The sequence below is a fragment of the Drosophila navojoa genome, chromosome 4 (assembly GCF_054131105.1).
Source record: "Drosophila navojoa isolate 15081-1374.11 chromosome 4, UAZ_NAV_1.0, whole genome shotgun sequence".
Classification (NCBI taxonomy): Eukaryota; Metazoa; Arthropoda; class Insecta; order Diptera; family Drosophilidae; genus Drosophila; species Drosophila navojoa.
This window is the reverse complement of record NC_142892.1, coordinates 6027209-6048436: the sequence shown is the minus strand read 5'-3', so window position 1 is coordinate 6048436 and position 21228 is coordinate 6027209. Positions and strand designations below refer to the sequence as shown.

General features: G+C 39.7%; 2 protein-coding genes and 1 long non-coding RNA gene across 3 annotated transcripts in view; all 3 read right to left on the bottom strand.

Moving 5' to 3' along the window:
- LOC108652288 (uncharacterized) overlaps nucleotides 1-7928 on the bottom strand; it is a 34341-nt gene extending 26413 nt beyond the window's left edge. The window contains exon 1 of the mRNA XM_018102430.3: nucleotides 7273-7928. The gene's annotated coding sequence lies outside the window, so the exon portion shown is untranslated. The remainder of the gene's footprint in view (nucleotides 1-7272) is intronic.
- The window catches only part of smid (nuclear valosin-containing protein-like smid), a 76243-nt gene that overhangs the window by 19441 nt on the left and 35574 nt on the right, over nucleotides 1-21228 (bottom strand). The window lies entirely within an intron of this gene.
- On the bottom strand, nucleotides 9695-10082 carry LOC115562300 (uncharacterized). The gene is made up of 2 exons (XR_003980116.2): nucleotides 10027-10082; nucleotides 9695-9966 (listed from the first exon to the last, which is right to left on the bottom strand). It is a non-coding gene; the product is annotated as an uncharacterized LOC115562300 (long non-coding RNA).

Genomic DNA, 21228 nt, shown 5'->3' with positions numbered 1-21228 from the left:
GTATTTGCTCTAAGTATTTCTCTCTAAATCCTTTTTTAAGCATTCTCGGTAAACATTTCCTGAAAGTCTTTTCTCTAAGTATTCCTGGGCAGCACTTCCTCTAACTATTCCCTCTAAGTATTTCCTTTCGCTCTTCTCACACTTCACTTCACTTGACTGCACTGCACAACTGACCCCCACAAGGCCTGGGCGACTGAAGAAATGCTGCAGCTGCTGCCCTTTATATAGGGCGACTTTTACCCGAGCATTGGTCGCGCTCAAATGCTGTGCCCGATGCCAGGTAGAGCTCATTGCAGTCGGGCTCTAAGTTACCCATGGGAGCACTCTCACTAGCTCCAAGCACTCTAGCTTCTAAAATATAGACACCAAATGAGTGCTAATGCATACATATAGATAACAGAAACGATCTGCTGTACTTCTTAGTCGTCCCTTACTTATGCTAGGCATACAGACAGCGAGAGAGAGAAAGAGAGAGAGAGAGCACCATTATGAGATAGACAGTGATACAGACAGACATATATCTAGGCAAACAAACATGCATAGTTAAAACGGATTACGTTGCTCATGTATACATAGATCTAGCCTGGAAGAAGCTAAACTGGCAACACTGAAATGCTCTTCCCTCTTCTTCCACTCTCTCTCTCTCTCTCTCTCTCTCTCTCTCTCTCTTTAGAATATCTGTTCTAGATCCGCTTTGCGCTGCCTTTAACATCTTCAAGGACGCTTTATCACGCTATGCCAGGGCTTTAGCAATTGTCGAACAAATGTTGCTGCCGCTAAGTGGTTTTATTTTAAATCTTTCACGTACGCAAAAAAACGTTTGCCCCGCCTACTGGCGCCCACACTTCGATGCCAACTGGCGCTCAGCTACTACGCCTCGGCTGCCTTATGACAACAAGTTGCTTTTAAAAACTCAACTCAACTGTCGCGAGATTTGGTTTTGTTTTTCAGCTGTTTTGTAAATGTCAGTCTTCATTTGTCAGTGGCACCCGGGCAGGAGTCGGAGTTGCCAGCTCCGCTTCCTCCTCCTCCACAGTTGGCTTAAGTGGCTTCGTTGTCAGACCGAGTTCATTTCTCTCTCTCTCTCTCTCTCTACTATATATATATAGCTTGAAATATGGCTCACCAACAAAGTCTCAAGTCTCGCGTCTAGAGCTTAATCTCTGCTTTAACGTTCTGTTGTCCGTGTTATTGATGGACGTTTAAATTGCAATTGAAATTGAAAAAAAAAAAGAAATGAAACGAAACGAAAAGAATTCGCTTCGCCTAAGCATGCTATAAATATTTATTATGCACTCTCAAGGACTAATTTTGATTAATTTATCAATCGCTGCTGACTCGTTGCTCTGAGCCTTGACACGAAATGTCAGCCAATGGAATTTATGGCCCCAACGAGCAACATTTGCAGTTAGTTAGCTAATTATTGACGTGGGCTCGCTCACAGAGTGCCAATCAATAAAAAGTAAATTCGATTCGAAGCCTTGGCACAGGAAGCTCAAACACGTAAGCCCACAATAATAATAAGAGCAGCAGCAATAGTATCCAATAACAACAACAACAGCAACAACAATAAATAATAACAAAAGCAACAAAATCAGTGAGAGTAAATTTCACGCCAATGCATTGGCAAATCGTTTCCTGACGTAAAAACATCAATCAGATAATAATTTATTTATACATATGCGTTAGACTCGCATTTATGAGCATTTCAAATATACTCTGTTCACAACGTCTGCATGATGGATATATGCGGTCAATGGAAGCATGGATCTAAGGTCTATAAAGTAATACTTTTTCAAGTGAGTGCAGCAGAGAATGAGAGAGAAAGAATGAGTGAGGGAGAGAGAATTAGTTAGGGACAGACCAGGAGAGAAAAGCAGATACAACAAATAGGCAGAGTTAGATTCTCAATCTATAGATTCTCAATCTATATTTCATGCAACTCTCTCTCTCTCTCTCTCTCTGTCTGCCTATCCCTTTCTACCACTAAGACGTACTGTAGACTGCCTGCCATAATTTCTGTCTCTTTTTCTATCAATTATATATGTGTATTTGGTCAGTCTTTCTCTAGTTTCTCGCTTTCTTCTATAATTTCGCATCTTCCTCTCTCTCTCTCTGACTATCATATTAATCACTTGAATTGATAATCTGCACTTATATTCACTTGTTATTAACTTTTTATTACGTACAGAGAATGGCGCAGTGAGTAAGAGCCGCTGGCACAGCTCTCAGCCGAAAGAGCAGAGAATTTGTTATTTATAATTACCAATGCTATGGATTGTAGTGTCTGACAAGTAGTGAACTACGGGCAATTTAAATTTTTTTCAGCACTTTATGAACTATTTTCCACAAATATCAAGGCATAACATTCCACTTCATTTTTGATATTATTTGTCGTTTAACAAAAACTCACACAAGACAAGGAATGAAAGGCATTAAATTTCAATTTAATGCAGTTAGCTAATTTCTATTATTTTTTTATTTTTTTTCCCATTCAAAAAAGAGGTCAACGTCTCAATTTGATCGCTTTACAACACTTTTTTATGACACAGTGCAGCTGCAGCATTTGCATTTTAATTAGAAACCACTATTGTTTTTCTTTTTCTTTATTTGGTCTATTCGGTCACTTATATAGAGGTCAAACTGTATCACAAAGGTCTGTATTAATGGAAATTAGCCCTTATTTTAGCCAAATTCCAATTAGCAGCCTTTTTGGGTGACTGGCACAATGGGCGCATGTGAAAGAAGAGAGTAGAGAAGAAGATAGAAAGAAAGAGAAAGAGAGGGGATAAGAGTATGTGTTGATGAGGAGCAAGGCCCCTCAGATGGAGGGAAGATGGAGCTATAGAGAAGTGAGAAGATCCTCATGCTGTCGGCTCTGAAGCCTCATCTCTGTAATATCTATTGATATACATTTATCGAGTAGAGGCTATAAGCTATAAGAGAAGAGATGTTACTGGGGCGTTCTCTAGGGAAGTGCGCTATTAAGGAGTCTCTATGAAAGGGGGTCAGTGGGTGGGCATCTTGTTCAATTCAAACTGCCAATTTATGGTATAAATTGCCCGCAATGCACGGCTCATAAATTAGCGAGCAGATCGGCACCTGCGATTCGCATTCACAATTGCAATTGTGGCCCAAATGGTTTTGATATGCTTGGAATTTTCCATTTTGCCGTTTTCCGTTTTGAATTCTTTACTTTTTTTGATTTTTAATAGCTGCAACGGGTTTTGGCTTTTGGCTTTTGGCTGCCTGTTTAGATGCAAAGTTAATGCGACGGCTGCTTTGATGATGCAGCAGGTGAGGTCATGTGCGGGGCCAGGTGCAAATGTAGCCGATGCTGATGCTGATGCTGTTGCTGATGCTGTAACTGCACAAATATGCGCCGGTAATGTGCTTGAGGCTCTCCACTCAAATCTGTGTGCGTATTAGTTTTTCAAAATTTTCTTTTTCACTTTTGGGTAATTATAGCGCCCAGCGGGGCGACGATGACAAAGCCGTTGAAATTTTTATATATTATTATTACAGTTCGGAGCAGCGAACCAGCGTGCAAATGCAGCTAACCAGACTAGAGAGAAATATAAATTAGGCGCACATAAATAAACAGGCCACAGCTGCGAGGAAAACTTGATAGGCTAAGTGACAGAGTTGGCGTCGAAACTGGAAGGCATATGCTGACCCCGACAATCCAAGAAGAGAAGAAACAACACATACACAAACAATGAAATAAAAAGTGTTTTCGCCATGCTACCAAAAGAAAAACAATTAAAGCGCCATAAAGTTCTGCACGGCCATAAACTATTTCCTAGTTATACAAACGTATAAACGAGTCTATTTATTTGCCCAATCGTCACGTTGAAGCACCTGCTGCCGAGGACAACACAGCAGCAGCAGCAACAGTAGAACAATCGGATTTTCAGTTGATTTTACACTAAGCAAACAATCTGTTTAGCACCTTTCTCAGTGATTCACAAAAGTGTAGGTAAGTGGGTGACACATGCGACAGCGAATGGGCAAGCGATAACGGGGGCTGGAGTAGAACAGAATTATGAGAGAAATTTAAAAAGCGAAAGAGAGTTAGGAAGGAAGACAGATAGAAATGGAGAGAAAAATAAAAAGATCCAAAAAGAATGACAAGAAAAGATGTAGAAGGAGACTTAAATGACCCTGGAGAGACGGGGAGAGAGAAAAAGAGAATAAATATTTTCAATAAGTTAGAAATCAAGAAAAAGTATGCAAAGCACGAAATAAGAAGGAGAGAGAGAGCAGAGAGAATGGATTATATCTAAAAAGAGACGAAATGAAAGACAATGCAATATAAAGTCCGAGTAACGATAATAGAGTACTATCATGAGAACTACTTGTTTGATAATAAACTGTTATTTCAATAATTTAGTTATCTATATGAGGTTTTACTTATGAGAATCGCATAGAAAGATCATTTAGAATACATTTTAATTGAAATAACTTAATGGCATTTGAGCTTCTGTAATACGCTTTGTTGAAGCTATATAGATTTCATCCCCTACGTATATATCTTTCACAACTAATTTGCTCATACGTTTGCACGTCTATTGCTCATAATACTTAAACTATATTAGCGCTATACAAATACCATAAAATGGCGATTGCCTGTGGTTAGGCGCCATTGGCGTGCGCCCAATAAGGCGCAATTCGATTTTAATAAACAAGCCGGGAAGAAGGCAGGCTATTTATCAGGCCTAGACGCAGTTGGAGGAGTCCTTGTCAGGCAATAACCAAAAACTAATAGCAATAAATGTTGGGATTTTGAGCAATAAAAAATTGCGCCAACTGCGCTCATGGAGTGTGTTTAACAGCTTGTTAACTTGTTAACATGTTTACTCTCGCTCTATGTGTGTGTGTGTGTGTTTGTGTGTAAATCAGGCAATCGACTGTGAGCCACAAACCAAATAAACACCCTTGAATTGCCCAGCCACAGACGACAAAAATTTGCGGAACTTTCGCCCCAAATGTAATTTAAATTGTGGTTAAAAGTTTTCGCTTGCATTCATTTTCATTTTCCGATACTCTTGTTGCATTGAATCAGCAAATATGTGGAGAGTAATTGATTGATTTGGCCAATTAACAGAAATTTTTATATGATTTTCAGACAGAGTCAACATAAATCTATTTCGGCGGCACTAAGCGCCAGTCAATGGGCAGATTTATGGCCTCCGAATACTGCTGGATTGCCAGATGTTTTCGCAGTAATCGGGAAGTCTTCACATGAAAAATATCCAACATCAAATGAAAGAGGTAGAAGAAGAAGAGGCCGAAGCAGCACCAGCACCAGATGATTATAGACAAATGAATTTATAAACCATTGCTCAAATGCAAATGGGCAGACGGGGCGTATGTGTAACATGCTCAATTCGTATATATGTATATAATTTGGAAGTATGGTAAACAAGGCGAGAAATTCAAGTTCGAATCTCAGAACTAGTTAACGAGTTGAGCTCTTAGAAATAGATGAGAACAAAAAAAAGGCAAAAAGGAAAAGGGCAATCAAATAGACTAAATTTATTGTTGTAGCTAATGAGCATTAGCACAGATTGAACGGAGGGAAATATAATGATATGATTATGGAATCTACTAAATATTGTTGTGATACTAAATAATGTTTATTTGGCAAAATAATATTAGCCGAGGGATATATATGTCATCCAATTTTATTTATTACAAAATAAATTATTTTTAAAAACAATAATTCCAAAAAAAAAACTGGATAAAAAAAAAATGATACTGTGAATAGTTAAAAAAAATATATCTTAAAATTTTTAATGAAAAAATAAAACAATAAAATTTGTTCAACTTCAAATATTTTAAATAGAGTAAATATCTTCGGTAAAATAAAGCTCGAGTAATAATAGTAATAATAGTAATACATAAATTGTATAGTAAATAAGTTTTAAGTAAATCGAAGCTTGAAACTGGAGTTTTGATTAAGAGAGTCGAGTCCAACATCCAAGCCGCTTAAAAATATATATATTTATATAAGACGAAACAATTTTTTTTACATGAACAGCTTAGAGCGAATGCAATTGAATTCATAAATATTATGTTGAACAAATTTTGGCACTTTAAATTGTTAAATTTGTTGTTGTTTATGCTACAAATGGCATTCGCCTATACCGCTCAAGCACTCACACACACATGGACAGACTGCAACATTGGAATTTACATTGTTGTGTCTTCCATTGTTAGGCGATATACATTTAACTATAAATATGTATATGTATATATATATATCCCTTGCCAATGTCGTCAGTTATTCGCGTTGCGTGTTCCGTCGCCGTGCGCTGCAGTTTAACCGAAAACTTTTTGCCACGTAAATGATTTGTTTTGTCAATTATTTTGTTAGCCTCAACATGCAACAGCAATGGGCTCAAACTAAACCAGCAACAATAACAACAACAACAGCAAGAACAATGAGAAACAGATTGTGCATAGGTCTGAGAGCTAGAGAGGCGCCTCAACTGATAAGATCAAAACAAGGCTAAGGTATACAAATAAATACAGACATACATATATATGCATACTATATGTACATATGTATATGTATATGTAAACTATTCAAATATCAAAGTTTTAATTGTGTGGGCGTGTTCAGGTCGTAAACAATTTCATTTATGATATGGCAACATAATTGTGGCATGACGGATCAATCGAGCCGTTACAGATACTTATGAAGTGCTCTCCGTCCGTCCGTCTGTTTAAACAACTGCGTCCAGTTGCATAAATATTTATGGCAGCCGAACGCAAATCAAAGCGGCTGCTGATTATTTATCGCTAACGACCAGACGATGGGCTCTTGCCTACGACTACAAAAATGGGGAACTGACGCAATGGAGCACAATACAATAACAATAACAATAACAAATCCGACATCAACAACAACAACAACAGCTAGAAGCACATGTGCATTGTGGCGTATTTCTCTCAATTAAAATTTTATAATTAAACTTAATGCACAGTTGCTTAAGCAGAAATCAAATGAATTCAAATACAAAAAAAAATAAAAATAAAAATAAATAATATATAGTGAACTTCGCGTTGTCCCTGCCAGAGAGCAAAGAAGAGTCAACAAAAACTGTTCAAATTACTGAACAGGCAATTGAGTGATGGATGGGATTGGCTCTGGCAGCCTCAATAACATTTTCCATGCGGCTTTTTCTTTTTTTTTTTAGCTTTGCGCCTGTCTTTAATTAACATTTGCTGTGTACAATTTTGTTTTTGTTTTCTCTAGGAATTTACCTCTTGCGACATATCAGCTGTTGGCTTTGGTTGCAAACACACGTTGACTTTTCACACACAGAATTCTGTTGAAATGTTTAACACTTTTTTCATTCAAAATTGTAATTCATTTTACTTGCTCTTTCTTTTCTTTGCTTAGCATTTTTCTTGATTTTGGTTGTTGTTTTGGTTTCGCATGGCTGGGCCCAGGCAATTTTCTCAATTCATTGCATCAAATGATTTGCACCAATTGCACATTTCGAACGCAAATCGCGATAACTGAAAATAACACACAGAAAGCAGCTCAAAAATGGCTGAATTCAGAAATTCAAAAATTTTGTGTGTTGCTTGATATGATGGGGCCAAATGGCGTGCGATACTGACGTCCGTGTTAGCGTACAGGCCGTTGCCAACTGATGCGATGTTCGAAACGTTTCGGAAACGGGCGCTGACAAATGCGAGCACGAAACGAACGACAGGCCGAAGGGCTGCCTGCCTTCGGCTCGCGATGGTGTTCGGCTCGGCTGTGGCCGCTTCGTGTGTAGCTGAAATGCCGGCAAAACAAAATGTAAATAACAGTTTTGTATGTGGATCGGTCGGCAGCGGCGGTGATGACGGCGCGAGAGGTCGGGGGGTCTGCGTGTTCTAGTCAGTTGCCGGCTTTTGGTTTGGGCTTAAGCTTTGGAGCAGATTTGATGCTCTTTGCCGTACGAAACGGCAGCCGATGGAGCGTCAGGTGACGACTAGCCTAACCCAAACCAACCCAAGCCAAGCGCCAGGCACGCGTCGGCCCCACCCCCAACACGGCGTTGTGTGCTTTGCGGCTTTTCGGGGTTGCTACTAACACTGCTAGTGTATATACATATATATGTGTGTGTGTGTATGTGTACACTTCGGCTTGGCCTGCAATTGGCGGGAAACTTTGTGGATGCCATTCATGTTGCCAGCTCATACCTTAGCAACTTTTGTTTGCTTCGCAACAAATTAACCCGAAACACATTCACAATTGCCTAGACCATGCAAATGCAAAGTTTTTAATGTTTGCTCTACTTTAAAATGATAGTTTTTAGTATATTTAACATTATTTATTTTATCATTAAATATTGTTTTATTTATTTCGCAAGTGTTTATTACTTTGGCTTGGCAACATTTCGTCCATGTTGCCAGCAGCAAGGGCATTGCTCATGCGCCCTGTTGTCACCTCCTCGTCGATGTTGTATTTATTCTTGGTCTTTTTGTTCTTATTGTGTGTGCTCAGCCATCCATTCTACAGCAAATGCCATGAAACGAGCGACCGCCTAACGCCTCCAAAGTGACAACCTTTCAGTTTTATCGCTGTGTGTGTGTGTGTGTGTCTGTGTGTGTGTGTGAGTATACATGTAAATAATGTAGCAGTAAATTAGCGTGTTTGACACACTGAGGGCGTGGCTAAAACGATGCGTGAGCTGGGCAATCTGTTTAACGTTGACTTTTCAACTTTTCAAAGGTTAAACCACATTGATTGCCCCACTCAACGACATTTAAATGCAATTAGCTTAGCTCAAGCTCTGAAGGCAATCTATTGCAAGCAGAATCTTCTTCAAGTGATTCAAATATACAGAATAAAAGGGCAAAGAAAACTAGCCAAACGCCAAAGACATTTTGATCACAGACTTTTCACACCTGTACAAATCCGTTGTTGTTGCTGTTCTTGTTGTTGTTGCTGCTGTGATGGTGCTGATGCTGTGGCTGCTTTTTCTTGGTTCATTGCCAAATTATCCAATAACAAAAATCACCTCTAATAAATGAAATAACATAAATATTTCAGATAATTTGATGAACATGTGAGCTTTTATCAATGTTAAAGATAAATCTGTTAAAATGAGGCTTTAAAGGATTACTATAGTAGCTGTATCTCAAGCTGGTGCAGGGGATCGAGCAGTGTTAGACATTGAGATGTTTTGTCTTTTCTTTGCTTGGGCTGCTGGGCGAGTGCTACTAATTACAAAAGACGACAAACAAATACTCACACACACACACACACGCACACACAATCTGGCAATTGGCCAAAGAGCAATCAGGGGCATCAGAAAAAAAACAAAATAAAATAAATGTAGCTCAGGTGTAGGTTGAGAGATCTTTGAGAAAACAGAGGCGTACTTACTTTAGCAGTTCATTACGAGCTAACAAAGAGCATTCAAATTCGTTTATAGTTTTTGTCGAGTGCGTGACGTCACAGATTAAAAACGAAAACTGTCTGTGTACTGACTCTGCCTCTGCCCCTGCTCCGGCGTTTGCCTTGTTTGTCATTTTTAATGCTTCATTATTTTGAGCAGATTTATGTCGAGAGCATGACTGGGTTCTTTGCTAGCCCATATATCATTTCAACAGAGGAATATGCACGGTATTTCAAAGACTTACTTTTTACAATTATGAGGTATACAATTTGATGTACTCTATGATATTCACTAGTATGGAAAACAAAATATTTATTTTGAAAAATACTTCAGATATTACAGATATATTTATTATCAAAAAGTAAAGTTAATAACATATGATGAATTTCAATCTTATATAGAGCCCCTTAATTACAGCTAGATTTGTCAAGCGATCTAGGCATCTGAGCTCATCGTGCACATAGTTGAGTTGATGTATGTATATACTATATACTTAAACTCGATATATTTATAGAAACAATGAAGGCCTTGTCAAGAGCAAGTAATAATCCGGTATGTCCTTAACTAAAGAAAACAATAATTATAATTTGAAAACAAATTATTTTATGGATAAGCTTACCACTCTCCGGCAATATAATTTTATGGGCCTATACTTATTAATTTGCCGCACAGTCCGCAATACTTCCATAGCTTTATTGATCTTTACGCTTTATAGAGAGGTACTTTAGCTTTTTGCAAAATCTGACAATGTTTGGATATACACACATAGCTGTTCAGAAGTTTTTTTAGTATGCATCCATAGAGTAAGATACTCAAGTTCAGTTAGATCGGTCAAAGGACCAATGCAACTCTCATCTTCAAGCTCAGAGCATAGGGTTTTCAAGAATTTTAATTTGGACAGCTGATCGATAGACGAAAGCGTGAGCTTAAATATATTTACGGACAAAATATCAAAAATGAAAAAATAAATACTAAAATAAATACTGTCAGAGTCGCAAATGAGTGTTGACACTTTTTCGATATCTGCAAATAAGTGTCTTTCACTCACACAATAAAAAAGACTCAGGCAGAAAGTGTAGATATGAATGTATGTATGTATGTAGACATATACATACATACATACATACAAACTCAATGGAAATATCACTTAGAAGAGTCATTCAAAATAATTGCTTAAAGGCGACTTGAGTCGAATTAAATACATACATATGTATGTACATATATAAAATACATGTATACACATACATATTTGCGTATATAAAGATACATATCCATACATACATACAGTGGGGACTGCGTGTGGTTAATCAGGCCGATTAATCTTGGCTAGTTTTAGCCATAGAGCAGCAGCACTCATTCTTATTGCTATTGTAATGTTAATTTGCACATCAGCTGCACGAGTGTGCGGAGTCGGCAGGTCCCTGGGCCAAAGGACTGCAATTAATTTAGTTTGGCATGCGAGCGCCCACACGCTGCGCACCCTGACTAACTGAGTGACTTGTTACCCTGCCGTGCTGCCTTATTACCACTGTAGCATTGCAGCCTTGGCGACTCTTAATTGGCACCCACTATGACAATACAACCAACCAACCAACGACGAACCATCAACCGAATCCTGCGGCGTCTCTCACAGCTGGAGATATTTGATAGACGTGCGCTAAGTGCAGGCGTAAATAAATTCGAATATGCATGCAAACACACATACTTACATGCATAAGTCTCTACATACACATGTATGTACATGTATCCATGCATATCGTATATCTTTTAATATACTCATAGACATTTTTATTATTTATTATATTTTTTGTTTTTCTTGTTTTCTTGCTGGTTTTTCTGCTGAGTCAAGCGAACGGAAGTGTCTGACATAGCGAAGGCGCGAGCTGTTGCCGCTGCGCCTTTATTAAAATGTATTTTTGATCATTAAGCGTATTATGAGACTGCATTCGCCTTATAAATAGTGTGCATAATTGCCCAGGTGTGCAACAATATGCACAGAATATACAAATATGAATGTATGTATGTAGTCTAAGGCTGCAGGTGAGGAATTCACATTTGCTTTGGAGGCTGCTATTTAGAGTGACCATAAAAGGCAACTGGCGCACACGCGTAGCTAAACATCCTGTAAATACATATGTATATGCACGCACACATACACCCACCCACACACACACACAGGGAGACACCCTCACAGCTCGCACGCACGCACAGCAAAGACAATTAGTGTAAGCCAAGCGCACGTTTGGCTCGCAGAGCAGAGCAGAGCAGGGTCTGAGAATTGGGTCGGGGATTGAAGTTACCCGCGACTCATAGCCCACCCCTCCACTTCACTCGTGACTTTTGGCGCTTGATGTGAATATGTTTGGCTTCCATTTGGCTTTTTACAAATGCCTTTTCACACACACACACACACACACACACACACACACACACACACTCACATATGGGTCCAAAGCATTTCTTTTTATTTGGCTTTGCTCTTTGTTTGCTTGAAATGAAATAAGGCGCGGCTGCACCCATAAAGCCAAATTAAATATAAAGAAAACCCCCAGTTGATGCTGTGGAAGAGGAGCAGGTAGCACGTCTTTTTCCTCGGATTTCATTTGCATGAGCATGTTTTTTCGCCTTCCCCTTAAATGAAAACGCAAATGTTGTGTGTAATGCGCTATTAAGGTTTGTCATTTTTATTTGATATATTTTTTAAGATGGAGTTTATTCCTGAAACCTAATTAAATGCTCAGTCAGCTGAGGAGCTGTGGGCATGGGGAGGCGGATGGCTTTTAAGGCTGATTGAGGTTGGATGGCAAAATGTTAAAGAAAGAAGGTGAGGCAAAAGGAAAGAGAAAGGGCGAGAGCTATATGAGAGATGAGCGAAATATGAAGGAAATGAGATAGAGAAAGAGAAAGAGAGAGAGAGAGAGAGAGAGGAAAACAAAGAGGAGGAGAGCGAGAGAGAGAGAGAGATATATAAACGGAGAGAGTCAGAGAGAAAGATATTTATTGTATATATAGATAGCGGGAGATGTGGAGTTAGATGGAGAAACCGAGTAGAGAGTGTGGGGTGGAAAGCGAGAGAAACGCAGAGGAAGAGCGATAGTGAATGGAGGGCGAATGTGAAAAAGAAAGGGAGAGAAAGAGGGAAAGAAATAGAAATGGGAATAACTCTAGAGATGGAGATAGAGGGAGAATATAAATAAAAATAAGTAGGGAGAGAGCAACGAAGAGAGAGAGAGATTACGAGTGAGAAACAAAGAAAAGAGGAAGAGAGAGATAGAGAGAGATATTGCAAATATATATACATTAAACAACTTCATGGCCTGCGCCATACCTGAAACCAAATCAATTTTGAAATGTAAATTAAAACAGTCGCACTTTTGGAAATATATAGTTTTAGTATATATGATGATGACTTATTGATTGCCAATCCAGTCATGCCTCACATACTGTACTTTGTTTTCCTGGAGCTTAAGATCGCCTTAAGTGGCAACATTTAGGCAATTAGCTCCTTGCCTAAAAACGGTCTTGCGAGCCATCATGAAGCTAATGTCCATATATTATCGACAGTTGAGCGTAAGGCACACGCCATTGCCACATCGTAGTGGACCAAGTCAGAGCTAGAATGGGAGCTGACTTAAATTAATGAATGCAGAGAAGAAGGAAGAGGAAGAGCATCAGCACACACGCAGCCTGAGTGGTGCAGCTTTAATATATCTGTTTGTTTGTGGGGGAAAATGTGGCCTCTAATCGAATTAGTGAAATTAATTTTTGATGATATTGAAATTAGTTGCAGACAGCAAAGCAGACATTGGGCGCAACTAGAAAATACTTTTAGTTTGACTGGAATTTCGTATTGCCGACAGGCGAACCACCCAACCACCGAACCACACGGAGCGTGGTGGGTGCATAAATTTACTTTGACAGTGGCAAGCGGCACGTTTGACATTCCGCTTGCTCACAAGAGGTTCGTTCAGCCACCCTTCGGCTTTGAGGTGGCGGGGTTGGACTGTGGTTGGACTGTCGATTTTCATTGTGAGCCACTTGAATGTGGCATCCAGCTACATTATTAATGACTGCTCGACATGTGTGTCAGGTTCGCTAAGTTTCTGAGTTGATATTTTGGCCGTCGCTGAAAAGCAATTTTATTTACTTTTTCGATTTGTGCTTATAAATTGAGGCTGATATGTGTCATGTTATTATTTATTATGGTAAATGTGTGTGCGTGGCTCGAAATTAAATGCCAAAATAACTTAAATATTAAATGGCAGGTGGGCTTAAAGCCCAACACAGTTACCAATATACAATATATCACCCACGCACATTAAAGTCAGTTCGCCATGTCCTTGTCCTTGGCATCAGCGCGGACAGCTGTTGAAAAGAGACGGAGGCAGAATTTGGCCAGAAGGAGAGCGCAAGTGTTTGCATGTCAGCAAGTAATAAGCACAAGGGCCATAATAGTTTTGCCTTTCGTTATATACACACATATACATATATATATATATATATATATATATGTGTGTATATGTTTGTATCTATAAGTATTTTTTGGCTAGAATACCGTTGGTGCCCATGTCTGGCTTTTGCCACAGCGTCTTCCAGTCGCGGCCATAAATGTTGGACATTAACGGGTAATTTTCTTGCAATTTTGTAGTCGTTAGCGTTTTGTGGCAAGGACAACCGACGACCGACGGCAACAACAAATGCCGAATAAAAAAAAAAGAAAAGAAAATGAAGAAGAAGAAAACTGAAATTTTCTGTCTACATTTTTGAGGCTGCATAAATTTTTGGTGAGCTAATCAACGTGGCGAAAACACTTTTAAAGTGTTGAAAATGCGCTCGAGTCGAAAGCCGTGCAAATTGAAATGGAAATCCATTAGCAGCGGACAAATTTGTAATTTCCGCTCTTTAATAAAACTTTGCACACTCGCACACACGCAACGCTGTCAAAGGCAAAGCGGAAATACAAACACACACACACACGCACAGCTGGACACACGCTGGCTCTCCCTCTCCCTCGCTCTCTGAGTGTGTGTGTCCAATTTTGAGGTGTGTTCGTTCAGGTAATTTCATTTACCTTACTCATTTAGCACTTTTTTAGTTCATTTTCCGGCTGTTTGCATGATAAAAATCACACACACTCCTTGAAATTTTAGCGGCACGCGATGTTGACTGATTATCCTTGAACTAAAACGAGAATAAGCAAGAGCGAGAGCGAGAGAGAGAGAGATAGCGAGCACCCCCTTAACTGTCTCCTGTTCGTGGTATGTCCTGCACCCATAAATGCCTTAGCTGTCCTTTGACTTTTGTTGCAAAAATGAGAAAAGAAAATAAAACGAAATGTGGCTCATAAATTTTTATATCATTGTCTGCTTGGACTGCTTTTAATTTGGCTTACACATGCGAGCACATCCTCGACACTCGCTTTAAGCTGGACACAGTCAGGAGTCCAGAGTCGAGTTGCTAATGAAATTCCATAAATGAACAGACAACAATTCGCAATCAAAATCAACGCCCCAAAATATGAACATATTCGTCGACGGACCTAACTAAATTGAACGGGTCGCCATACATTATTAAAAAGTTGCCATCAAAAGCGGGCGAGGGCTGTCACAAAACTCAAGCATTGAATAACAATTTACAAATAATATGAATGATATGTACCTTAATATATTCAAGTTAAGTCATAAATCAAAGGCAATTCGGGTTTCACATTGAAGCCGCAATTCAAGTTTTTATTTTATATGTAATATTATAAATTTGGTAACTTGAGTAACAAAAAGCTCGGAGTAATAACTTAAAGATATTGATTCTATATAAATGAATTTAAATAACAGCCTAATGCTGGCTGAAAGCACATTCAAGATCAATTTTATCACTTGAAAGTTGAAAAAAAATGCCTAAAGCTTAGTAAAGTTTTTACTAGATTTAAATTTATGCATTTATAGTCAGAGATTACTTAAGTATTTATTTTTTGTATGTCTACATATATGAATTAAGAACTCAAAAGTAGATTAAAACCTAAAGCATTACATAACAACTTCTCGAAACTTTATATAAGCTTAAAGCTACAAATTAACCAAAGTTAATTAAATTAAAAAACATGACAAAATTAATATTAAAATATTTAATTTTTTTAATTTTAAGGTTTTTTATTAATATTATAAATATTAGTTTAGTTAAATCAAACCAAATTAGACATATAAGTGAAACATCAAAATCAAGCTAAAATTAAATTAAAAACAAAAGCAAAATTCAGTCAACTGAAAAGCTTAAAGCAGAGCTAGGTATATATCGTATACAACTACTTTAACATGTCCAATATCGAAAGCAGACCTCGCAATAGTTATTCCCAAACACAAGTACACACACACACACTCGTATGGCCACTTGGGTGTGTCAGAAATCAACGCCAGTTAAAACGTGTGCCATCTGGCTGGGCACACTGGTCGCCCCGGCCAGCCAGTGGCTGTGGCCCTTGAACATTGTTTAATTTACATTTATCCGCACGCTTAGCCTACCAGGGCAAGTTCATTTGCAGGTGTCTGTGTCCCTCAGGTGCCCGCACACACACACACACACACACACACACACACACACACACACACACACCCGTGTAGAGGAAGCAACTGACACCGTACAAAATGTTAAACACTTGGCAACATTTTGCTTAAAACTTTTGCCACAGCCTCGCTCGCAGCAGGCATTGCTTTCTATTTGCGGCTGCAGCAAGCACACTCACACACACACACACAAACACAGATGGAAAAAGTCACAGTGCAGTTAAACCAACAAGCAGCAGCCACAGCAGCAACAATGGCCAAGGTAAACGTGCCAACAAAAGGCACGCCCGGAAATGGCAAAAGCTGCCAGGCCCAAGCCCCCCAAACAAGCAGCAGAGCAGCCAAAGGAGCCGAACGAGCTGGAGATGGAGTTGGAGCTGGAGTTGGAGCTGGAACAGTAGCCACTTGGCCACTCATTGTTGGTCGCTTTGGTAGCCATGGTGAATCCTCAGGTGTTTTGCCGCACAGTTTACTACGTTTTTCATTTAACCCAGCTGCCGAGCAGGTTCAACTGCTCCTAGTCTGTTGTGTGTGTGTGTGCTCTGTTGTTGTTTGGTTTGCGGCCAGCCAGCATGGGATGCCTTTCTTTGCTAGCTCCGACATAATTAAAAATTCACATAAATTTAGCTTAGCGTTGACACACACACACACACACACACACACACACATACGCGCATTCTAATTGGGTTAATTATGTGTCGGACTGGACTTTAAAAATGTCATCAAACTGTCCATGTGTGCGTGCGTGTGTGTGTGAGTCAGCTGCTGGACGAGCAACGGCTCCCGAGTTTCGAGATCCGAGTACATTAACAACAAATTATGTTGTCGCACATGTGACAACAGCGTCTGCGTCTCTGAGGCATACAAAAAAAAAAGAAGAAGACTCGTATCTAACACAAATAATACAAATTACAAAATATATGCAGCCAGAAATGATATTTAATGAGCTGCAGCTCTTAGAGAAGCGAGAATTTATATAGACTTGGGCTGCTAGAGTCACAAAAAAATAAAGGATTGCATTAACTAGAGAGAAACATTCAACTGCATTTCGATCACAGCTGACATCATTCAATCAACGGGCTTATACACTAAAACAGTTCACTGGGAAAATTCTTTAAAAAGAAACTGTCGATTTGACTTCACCTAGGCACAAAAACTGTCATTAATTTTAAATGAAATTGTCTTGCAAGCCGTAGCCAAGCACCACACCCTCTCTGCCTTGCTTTTCCTTTACAAAATCGTATAAGCTTAATTACACATACGCCACGTTGACATTTGACAGGTCGTGTGAGTCAGTTTTATGGTCACCTGGCTGCATAATTTATGCCACAATATTTTCTGGGGGGGGACTAGCTGCGACAAAGGACTTAAGTAGCCAGCAAAAGGTTTTTAATGGCTGCAGCTCTACGTGCGGCTGAGCATGCCTAAGCGTGGGTGTGTGTGTTCCCTAGGGGTGCACAGAAGGTCGAGCAATAAAACAGATTTGGCTTAAGAAAATTATATGAAAATTGTGACCCAAACATGTTAAAGCGCTCATCAAATAATAAAATATAATAATAATAATAATAAGAATAATGCGAGTGTGTGCGGGCTGCAACTAATCCAGAGCTTGGTGACATTTAACGACAGCAGAAAAAGCGCACAAAAGTATGCAACATATAATGGCAAATATCAACGGCAGCGAGCGGCAAGACGCAAGCAAAGCGAGACAAAATTAATTACTCTACGTGGAAATGTAATTACGAAAATATTTAGCTCCCCTTCCGCCACGTTCCCAGCACGGCACGTTCTGCCACCCAGAATGCCATTTGTCAAGCCTGGTGTGTGTGTGTGTGTGTGTGGGGCGCGTTCTTCGCAAGCTTAGGCTCCAGTTAATGTGGCTCGATGCCACCAATAATATGCTGCATGTTTATTAATGATTTATGAGCGCTGGCCAATTAATCAAATCAAATTAATCAAATTTTCATTAAACTTTGGCGCACTGCAGCAACGCCTTGTGCCCCACAAAACCCTACGCCTTAAGGACCTACACACACACACACACACAGACACTCACAGACACACTCGTCCGCATTATCCTTCCTCACATTCTGGTGCGTGCCTTTTGCACATTTATTCTGCGGGCCTACAAAACTTTTGTGTGTAAAAAGTTTGTTTTATGGCCCACTTAGAAGAGCCACTATGCGGTTTCTCTTTATAGCGGTAATTATGCACCTCCAGCTGCGCAATTGCGTTTCTATTTAACAAAAAAACAAAAACTAGGTAAAACGCGGAAAATGCAACTGCAAAATGCCCAAAAGGAAAAACCATTTTTATTGAATTTAGCTGCAACGTTTCTCGGTTGATTGAATGGAATAGCTTTGTGCATTGGCGGGCAGCACTGCCATAAAAGTGCTGCCCATTCATGGCATATATAAGGCGAGCAGATTCTAAACAGTGTTGCCAGGCTAGAGCTAGCCTATTGATCCATTGAAAATGAGTATGGAGTGGAATGACCAGAAATCGAGACAGACTAAATACTTAAAGTAAAAGCCTGATAGAAATACCTAAAGGCCATTATAAGAAAAAAAAAATCAAGGAAATAGAGAAAATATTTTAATAATTTTTAAGAAAATTTTCAAAATATAAAACAAGCCGTTAACTAAATAACAATTGAATAATATTAATAACAAATCATTAAAAAATAAATATCCTGATTAAGTGTACTACTTGAATTAATTAAGAAACAGTCTTAGACAGAGATGGATATACATATAGCAGCACAGCTAAGTTAGCTAAGCACAAATCAAGTCCAAAGCTATTTAAGAGATTTACTTATTAGGTTATGAAGCCGTCCATGGTTTGACAACGCCCCAAACTGTGGCACGACTGTTGCCGTTTTGTTTTTAGATCGCATACAGCGCAAATTCAATAAGCGGCTATAATCAAGGGGATGCCGTTGACAGCGACGTCTCAGTTTGGTTTACAGCGTTGACAGCGTGCGGCATAAACACGGCCAATATACCCGCCAGCTGCAGCAGTCAGCCAAGAGAAAGAGAAAGAGAGAGTGAGAGAGAGAGAGCGAGATAGTGAAAGTGGGTGGCTAGGGTCTTGTGTGTGCCGGCAGCGTTAAACCGCAAAATTTAATTCCCTTATCAAAAAGTGACAAGCGTGCGTATTTAATGCAATTTTGCAGCGCATTTAACATGACGTGTCTGGCTGGCAGGCAAATAAAAAAGTAAAAGAAAGGGAGCAGGGGGGAATCGGGGAAAGCGAAATGAGTAAAAGCGTGGCAAAGCGTGAGGCCAGCTTGGCTTTGGCCGTCTGGCATTTGCCATTATCTAACGGAAGTTGTTTACTTGCAGGCTGCTTTTTGTTTGGCAGCGCAGCAAACTGCAAAAACCTCAATTTGCGTTGCCGCAACTTCCTTTTACGCTAAATTACAATTCCGCTGATTGCATTCCCGGACCCCAAGAACTCAGAGCCCACATCCCCCACAGCTGACTGAAGACTGAAGACTGGGCCTCAAAGCGCCGTCAGCTCATTCACATTGCTACGCGTTATTCACACTTTACGCCTAGATTTGAGCGCCATGAATCCTTTAACTGTTTTGCATATTTGTGTGCTAGCTTGGCATGCCACGCCTCTACGCCTCCATCCATGAGCGCCGTCTTTGCTGCAGCTGTTGTTGTTGTTGTTGTTGGATTCGTTTCGTTTCGTTTCGTTTCGTAGTTTCGCATTCATTGCGAAAGATAAAAATAATGAACATACCAAAGCAAAAGTCAGCGGAAAAAACAACAAGGAGCAACTCAACAGCAGCAGCAGTCAAAATCCTGACCCACCCAAGCCAGCACCACTCCGCCCTCCGCCCTCCGCCCACCGTCCTCTGGCTGTGCGTGCAGGATTTGGATTCGGATTCGGTGCAGAAACTGCGCCACGTTTTTGTCGGCTTGCAGGATTTATAGTATGTTTATATGTATCGCTGTGTGTGTGTGTGTGTTGGGCGTGGTTCCACTGTGGGCTGCACGGCGAGCAATGCATAAGGCAAATTGCTTGTAAGTTCAACTCGTATTTTGCATTGTGCTTCACTTCCGACAGTTAAATTAAAGCCATTGTCTGCTTTGTCCCGCTTTGGTGTTAGTTTGTGCGCCTAACGTAACAATTGCCAGTCGGACGCATTTGTTTATTCGTTGTTTTTGTTTTTTTCTTATCAACAACTAACCGCAACAGCGAGACTCGAAATACGACAGCGAAAATAATTTGTTAGCCTAAAGTGTGCTACAAATCTTTGGGCGGCCCGTTTCCGGCCAACATCTAATTATTTAAGCCACCACAGAGGCGTATCTTTGTCTTTGGCTAGTGTTTAGTGGCTGGCCTCTGCGATTTTAATTAGTCGAGCACTCGTCGGCATAGCATAATCTCAATCTGCAGGTGTCCAACAGGAATGCAGCAATTATTTTGCATGCCAAGAGTTGGAAATGTAAGAGAGAGAGAGAGAGAGAGGGAGAGAGAGAGAGAGAGAGAGAGAGGGAAGTAAAAAAAGATATATGGCAATACATAAGGCAAAAATAGTTGATGATCAATACATACACAAATTTCCTAATAACCTCAACTCAATTGAACAGCATAGAAAGAGAGAGATAGAGCTAAGCTAAGCAGCGCTTATTAGCTGCAAAGGAAAGCTTGATTAATCGATTAAGCATTGAAAGTTTAAGTGTGCTTTGATGGATCATAAAGCAAAATGCTTAAAGATTTAGCGAACAACCAGTTTTGATCAAGTTATTTGTCAGAGTCTAAACAGCTTTCTAATGCGCTTTTCCAGATGTCAAGCCTACAGAATACTCGTACACTTAAGTCTTTTTCAAGACTTCAATACTTTATTAAGATCTGCCAAACTAAAAGCTTTAATGTGCTTCCCAAGCTCATCCTACTCTAAGCAACGTTTGTAAAAATTAGCATAGTTTGATTTCAGTTTGTAGCTTATAAATATATGTGCATGTATTTGTGTGTGCCTTGTAATCCAAGTCCACATGAAATATATATAGAGGGGAGAAGAAAGGAAAGAAAATACAACGGGGTGCTAAAAAATTGCATTCATTATGTGGCAGTGGCACAAAAGCTGGTGAACGGAAAACGAGGCTAGAGCCAGCGGCGGTTGTTGCTGCCACAATGCAGACACCACAATGACACAGAAAGTGTTGAGCTGCAAATGAGGAAACAATGCAACAACAACCACAACAACGACAACAACAACAACAACGAAACAATGGGAAAAATGCAAAATG